General features: G+C 39.2%; 1 protein-coding gene and 1 non-coding gene across 3 annotated transcripts in view; one reads left to right on the top strand and one right to left on the bottom strand.

The window, feature by feature from the left end:
• The window catches only part of gjc1 (gap junction protein gamma 1), a 43,382-nt gene that overhangs the window by 16,706 nt on the left and 19,038 nt on the right, over nucleotides 1–7,638 (bottom strand). The window lies entirely within an intron of this gene.
• Nucleotides 2,710–2,781, top strand: trnac-gca (transfer RNA cysteine (anticodon GCA)). Its single transcript has one exon. It is a non-coding gene; the product is annotated as a tRNA-Cys (tRNA).

Here is a 7,638-nt window from a genome sequence, read left to right as displayed (position 1 = left end):
TGGCCAAGACTCCCTTGAAAAAGAGGTTTTTAACCTCAACAGGACTTTCCTGGTTAAATAAAGGTTAACTAAAAAACTAAAAAAATAAATCTTTTGAGTTCCACCTCTCAACAGGCATCACATCGGAGAGTAAAAACACAATTGACTGAGGTCTTTACCATACGGTAAATCAAATCTACTTCCAGTTCTAATGTTTAGTAAAACAATAACTGAACATCTTGACTGTGTTTGCATATTTCCCATACAATGTCACTGTAAACTACGCATGTGGTGGAAATATTAAAGTATCAACATACATGAAATGACATGGACGACAAGTTGGGTGGAGTGTCCTGATCTCTTTGTTAATCTACTGTATGCATCTATGGATTTACATATCAGAGGTAGTTCAGGATAAACTGTGCGAAGAACTGTTGCAAGATATTATATTTGTGTTGTTTATGAAGCCTGAGAAAGATATATAATATGGGCCCACTGCCGAGCATGGAGAGAGCAATAAGGGTGGGAGAGGCTTTCTTGGTGTTTGGGTTGGGTAAGCAGCTTCCACTGGAATGTTTGGACACCATTTAGCTTAATTACAGCCACTGGTATAAGTCATTCGCCAAACATTTGACAGCAGGTCAGGAGCTCTCTTGTTCAACTCTGGCGGCCTCCCTTCTTTATACAGTGATAGTACAGATGTCAGTGGATCCACAACGTATGAGCAGCAGGGGCGTGGCACAAAAAATTCTGGGCCCTGTAGAGGGGCATGTTTTATGGGCCCCTCCCATCAGCTGAATAGCTAGTATCTTTTTGGGCCCTCCTCACATGAGGGCCCTGATACTCAGTCCCCTTTTTCCCTCCAGTCCGACGCCCCTGGGGAGCAGACTCGCTGAGAAAGCACTTTAGGTCAATAAGTTCATACAAAGACTGATACAAAACAACTTGTATTTGTTCATAGTTTAAAGAATTGAAGCTAAGAGCTTGTGATGTTTCTTTATCTCAAGTCAAGCATACATGTAATGCAGCTTATGACAATCAGATAGTATAGCTCAGTGGTGGAGCATCTGGTCCCCTTTTCCAATATGGGTACTCCTACACCATAATAACATGGTTAATGAAGTACATCCCTTGACTGATATCCTAGGAACAAATAGTTTGTATAAATGTTATTTCAGAGTCCAGTTAAAAAGGTTGTAATGTTCCTTTTTCAATAGTGTATCTACAGCTGCACATCATTTCATGCTAAGCTGAAAAAAGCTATTAATTATAGGCAGTCCAGTCTTTGTTAATAATACGCATGAAGGACATGAGTCAACCTGAAGTAAAAAAGCAACAACCAAGCAACAAATATGTGAAAACAATACCTGATAAGAATTGAGGAGGTAGTCCCCAGTTCAACTCTGAGTGTCCCCTGTGCGCCCATATAAACAACCTCTACATGGTGTGGAAGCACTGGAATGCATATTTATTCAGTTCAACAAATTGATTTACATGAGCCTGAATAAGTGCATCAGGACAACAAGAAAACATACTAAACTGGGCCATCTCTAAGGCAATAGTAATTTGATGTGAAACAAGTGCATTTATAATTGTTGCCTTAGTACAAAACTATTTCAGTTAATCAGTATTGATGAAAAAAAGCTCCCAATTACCTGCAGTGTGGTTGTGTGTGGTGTCTGGCTGGAACGGAAACCTGTGGACTTTCAGAACGCACTAGTACACACAGTTTGACACCTGTGGCTGTGATGTTATGTAATGTCCTGTGTTGTATGCCAGTGGTTCTCAATCTCAATGTGAGGAAATACATCCCTTCTGGTTTCATTTGAAACCTTCCCTCCTCTACATGAGGACTGTTGAGCTGGTAGACTGCAATAAACAGCATAAACGAAGTATATGTTGTGTGTGTGGACATATATTATATCTACAGGGGGGTACCCAGATTTAAACTGGGGACCTCTTGATCTGCAGTCAAAAGCTCTTCCACTGCGCTACACCACCACTACCCACTTCCTCTATGGAAGTGGCTTTGTTTTGATAGGGTGATGGATAGATGGCTATGGGGTCTAAAAATAGCATACCTAAACAATTCACAATATGAATAGTGTTGCACACTAATGAACCAACCAGCCAACCAACCAACCAACCAACCAACCAACCAACTTTATCATACTGTTTATGAAATCTATTAATGCAAACCAGAGGAAAACAACAAACTCTTTAGTCTTATCTGTTTTGGTAATAAGTCCATTTTTGTTCATGTTATTTTGATCAAGCTCACATCTACATTAAGACCTCTGACGTAGATATTTTCTAAAATGTACCAAATTCATCAGTTTACTTTTTATAATATAATATTTGATAACTTGGCAAGAAAATAAAAATAAGAGTAAAGTCTGTAAGGCGTGAGTTCACTGTGAGAGTCATGGAATCTCCATCTCATGTACAACAGTGTTTGAATATTTAACTGCAGGAAGTCCATGGGAATATTAAACCCTTGTACATTTTTTCTGTAATTAGCATGGAGCAAATTAATTATTCGGGGTGAATGGAGGTTACAGGATCTACAAGCACACTTTCATTATCAAACACAAATATTCAGAGGCTCATGAGTGAACCCACACACTTAATTTGTCTGTGATTTAGAAGGAACGTGATTCCTGCTTGACTCAGTAGTACGGTTTGTTTTAGCTCTGAATTGCATTGAGCATTAACATCCACTGCATGTAAGGGGGTATAGCTCAGTGGCAGAGCATTTGACTGCAGATCAAGAGGTCCCCAGTTCAACTCTGGGTGCCCCCTCTGTATCTTACTAACATTAACAATGCTCTATGGACCATGCCTTTATGGCATGCTAAAGTGAACTCTGTGAAAAAAGCCTGCAGCTACAAACATAATAAGTGCTACAAGCTGTTTTCTATAAATCCTGATCATGTATGTGTGATCTTGGCTTAACTTCCTCCTTCCATAAAACTTTGTCTCTTAGGTTTAATGTGTTGCCAAAGACTGCATAATAAGATTATAGGAGCACCAATTTACAATAAACTCATATTACATTGCTACTGTCATGCTCATGCTGTTAAAGCTCAGTGTTGGAACATAACACAAACTTTTAATACCCCCTCTGTTGTATACTGTATACACATTATATACAGTCATACCTGGTGGGATAATATGAAACAAAGCAACCTAAACCAGCCAAATTGCCCCTTGGGGACATTATTGTAAAGACTATCCAATCGAAAAGAAATATTATATTTGAGGTTAGACTAAGGGGGTATAGCTTAAGTGTGATTTATGCTTCTGTGTTAAATCAACGCTGCGGCTACGTACACGGACCAAGGACCCTACGCAGTACTCTAAGTCGTAGCCTGACTGTACCACCAGGTCACGGGGACACACGTTGCTTGGCTGTTGCTTGGTAGTGTTGCTCTTCCCACTACTCATTTCCTGGTTCTCCTACATAAACAACAGGAAATCAAGGAGAGGGTTTTAACTTTTCCTGCTATAGATTTCCCACCGTGGTCAGAAAGCACATGGGAGACACGTTATTTCTCTCATTATGACTCTAGAGTAAGGTGACCAGATTTCTCAGACAAAATCCGGGGACATTTTTAGCTCAGAAGTGCCATTACATCAAAACAAGTAATGTTTTTATTTTTGTAAAATTAAAACGGGGACACAGAGCTGTTCTTATTAGGGGCTGAGCCCCCCCCCCACCCCCCCCCCACCCACCCCCCCCCAAGTATGATCCTAGACCCACCCTCTGCTACTTCCTACTCCACTACACTACACCAAGATAGAAAGTCCTAATATTTCAAGATAAAAAATCCATCCTTATACTTCAAGATAAAAGTCCTAAATTTCAAGATAGAAAGTCTTAAAATTTCAAAATAGAAAGTCTAATATTCAAGATAAAAAGTCCTAATATTTCAAGATAGAAAGTCCTTATAGTCCTAATATTTCAAGATAGAAAGTCCTTATAGTCCTAATATTTCAAGATAGAGAGTCTTAATATTTCAAGATAGAAAGTCTCAATATTTCATAATGTTGTAATGTTTACTGAACTACTGACAGCTTTTGCTTTACTGCTCAAGGCTTGTTTCTGCAACAGCTCATTGAGAATCAGATACAACAAAAACTACTGAGGACATATTTTCCTTTGACATTGATTATTTTATCATATAGAAACAATATTATTATTATTAAACGAGATCGCTGCAATGTAAGTTAATAGGATAATTGTCCAGCTTGTATTTACGTTCATAAAAGTGCTTGTTTAGCTGCTAACAGAGTCAGATTAATATTCTAAGTGTCTGACAACATTATGGAAAGGATTTCTAAGGAGGTCGACCTTTCTGTTAAAGATTAAGATCCTTTTTAAATCATAAAAGTCCGCGAAATTGCGTTCACTAAACGCACCAGACTCCATGTAAATAACCAGTGATTTTAGCATCGTAAAACACGGCTTCTAAAACCTCTCTGAGCACCGCGGGCTCTGGCTGCCTGGAGCCTGCGTGTGTAGGGTGTGCGATTATCGGCTACGTTTTGTCAGTTTTTTCTTTCTTTCATTCCAATTTCGGGTCTTTCAGTCACAGTGAAAACCGGGGACATTTCCGGGGACAGATCCAGCCGGGGACAGGTAGCCAAAATCGGGGACTGTCCCCGGAAACCGGGGACGTCTGGTCACCCTACTCTAGAGTTGACACTCACTCCAAAGCTAATCACCGTCACTCGCTCTACCACACACTTCCGACGCGCACATAGGCTACATACCGGCCCTGCTATTGTCTTACAGAGATCGACACACACACAAACGCACATTTATAAACTTTAGGCTACTTATGTGCTACGGCTTTAACTCCGCATGGAGCGTCTGCAGGACCATAAATCACGCTTTAGTGGTAGAGCACGTGACTGCATTTTTTCCTAACCTTTTCTAATGAACTGTATATGTTCTTTGAGAGTTGTGTACTGCATCTTCCATCACATGTACAGCAGCAGGACTGAGCCACACTTCATTAATGCTTTGCCATTCCAAAATCTTTAACTCATCTCAGCCTTTAAGATTCCCATCTCTAATTAGCGGCAAGGAAACAAGTTAACCTGAGCTGAACAGATGGCCGGGCATCTCCGTGAGCATGTGTACGTTATCATCCAAAATCACGCATGCCAAGACACGCATGCACACATCGGGAAGCACACAGCTATCGCCTCCTCAGGCTCAGGCTCACCTGCACACTCTGAGAGTCATTAGAGAAGGAAGGAGGAAGAGGGAGGAAGGAGCTAAGTGAGGGAGGGAGGGAGGGAGGGAGAAGGTCTGAAAGAGATAGAGTCTGAGTATATGTGTGTGAATGAAGGCAGTGCTTGCGTGTGTATTGACTGAGTAAGCATACAATATATGATGAATTAGAGATAAAACAATTTTGTCCCAGTAACCAAGTTAAAGGCCATTGGTAAAGCAAAGTTCTCCTGAGGGTAACAGCTGGTCTGTGTGTGTGTGTGTGTGTGTGTGTGTGTGTGTGTGTGTGTGTGTGTGTGTGCCCACGCGTGTGTGCGTGTGTGGGTGTGAGTCAGACTGCGAGTGACTCAGAATTAGATGTTTCTTGTTGTGTCTTCAGGCAGATGAAGCGTATTCGACGTATGTTTGTGTGTGTGTGTGTGTGTTTTTGTGTGTGTGTGTGTTGTGTGTGTGTGTGTGTGTGTGAGTGTGAGTGTGTGTGTTTAGCACCTTTGCCTTTGCAGACAGGTTTAGAGGGCAGAGGGAATGTATGTGTTTGTGTGTGTTTGTTTAAATCTCTGAATGTTTGTGCTCACAAACTACTGCACATGTGTGTTATTCTTCTTCATATTAGTCTCATTGTCCAGGGAATTGGTCAGTCTTTCATTAGCGTGTTCACTTGTCTAAGTGTTCTGTTCCTGAGGTGTCTGCTGATGCTAAATATCACACACCTGGTTGCATTGCGTGTGCCGCTCCCTCTCTTTCCAAGTTTTCTAAGACCCTATTACCACGCTAATATTATCCAACAAATCATATAGCACGTTCACCTTTATGAGTTTTTGTCAGAGCGGTCATACAGCACATACGGGATTAGGGATTACTTCATTTACAGTGGTGTATCTTTAATACCGCAGGAGCTGACAAGCCAGGCAGAGGGATGACAGATAGGAGAGGAAGGTTTATTTAAATAACATTCCAAATATGTGTGGATAAATACCAATGCTGGTTCCAATATTAAAGTCATCTACTGTTTGTATATCTGTTTTTGCTGTATAATGAGGAATGGGAATTGGAGAATACAAGTTGAATTTTGTATGCTTTTCCTTAGTGCTAGCATGTTTGTGTGCATTTTATGGCTAATATGACACAAAATCTGATTGTTAAAAAGTAATGAAAGCAGTTAGTAGCAAGATCTTATAATACTGCTGATTCACACCTGTATGAAATATTATGTTACATGATTACAATTATCAGAGGTGAAAGTATTCAGACACGTTGCTTTACTATCCAGAAAAAATAGAATTTGAAAATACCAAGTAAAATAGTTTTAGTTAAAGTTATTTTTATCAGCAAAAGGTCCAAAAGTAAAAGTAGTCACACTGGGAATTATCTGTTTCATGACTCTTTTTGGGCAAATACAATGACAATAAAAAAGAAAATTATAAGTAAATAAAAAATAAAAATATATATAAATGGTTAACATGCAGAAGTTATTAATATTTTAAGAAACTAAGTAAGCAAAGACAAAAATATTAGCTTGATCTCCAGTCAAACATTATGATCTTGGAACATAGTCACATACTTATCTCTTCTTTTTATATTGTTGTGGCATTTAATCCGTGATTTTTATGGGGGTCCATGGCATTCTGCCTGGGGGTCCGTGAAAGGTTTTCAGATTCATTCATTTAAATGATCATGACACAAAAGCCTTCATAGTTCATATCTATAATAGTTAATAGATTACTTTTAAATCTAACAAATGTATGAAGAGATTCACAGTATATTCTCTACCTCGTAAAGGGTCCTTTCTTTGTTACAAGGTGTGGAGAATCCTGACATGCAAATTAAACTCAAAAACTGCTGTCAAATAAATGTAATGGAGTAAAAAAAAAAGAGTAAAAAATTGTTCCCTCTGAAATAAAGTGGAGCCGAAATCCCAGCATACATGAAACCGTGACAAAAAGGTTACCTGATAACAATTATTATCATTAGTAACACACAAACCAGTCGATGCAAATTTATAAAGGTCATGCGAGATAAGAAATGTTAATCTGTTAATTGAAATTCTGGAAGTGGAAATGGGTGCACATTCATTTTGAAATGCAAAATCCTGCAGTATGTAAAAGAAAAATGCAAAATTTCAGCAATCTTCACGTGGCTACAGGTCTTTCACGCTTGGCTAATGTATCAATTAGATAAATCTGACATTAGAATAAATGTAGTTGAAGTGTCTGTGTAGGCCCGCTGCAGTCACGGTCCTTGCCTATGTGTTTGTAAAGGACTTTGGTAACCCACTTATGCAGCTGGATTTGCATTGAGTGAATTGAACCGAAAGATTTAAATGGCATCAGTCTTGCTATTAAAGCAAAGCAAAACATCAGACAAACAGGGAGGAGCAATTCTCTCTCTCTTTATATATATATATATATATATATATA

Source organism: Etheostoma spectabile, chromosome 15 (genome assembly GCF_008692095.1).
Source record: "Etheostoma spectabile isolate EspeVRDwgs_2016 chromosome 15, UIUC_Espe_1.0, whole genome shotgun sequence".
Lineage (NCBI taxonomy): Eukaryota > Metazoa > Chordata > Actinopteri > Perciformes > Percidae > Etheostoma > Etheostoma spectabile.
The sequence above is the reverse complement of the archived record's forward strand: the minus strand, read 5'-3'. Positions and strand labels throughout refer to the sequence as shown.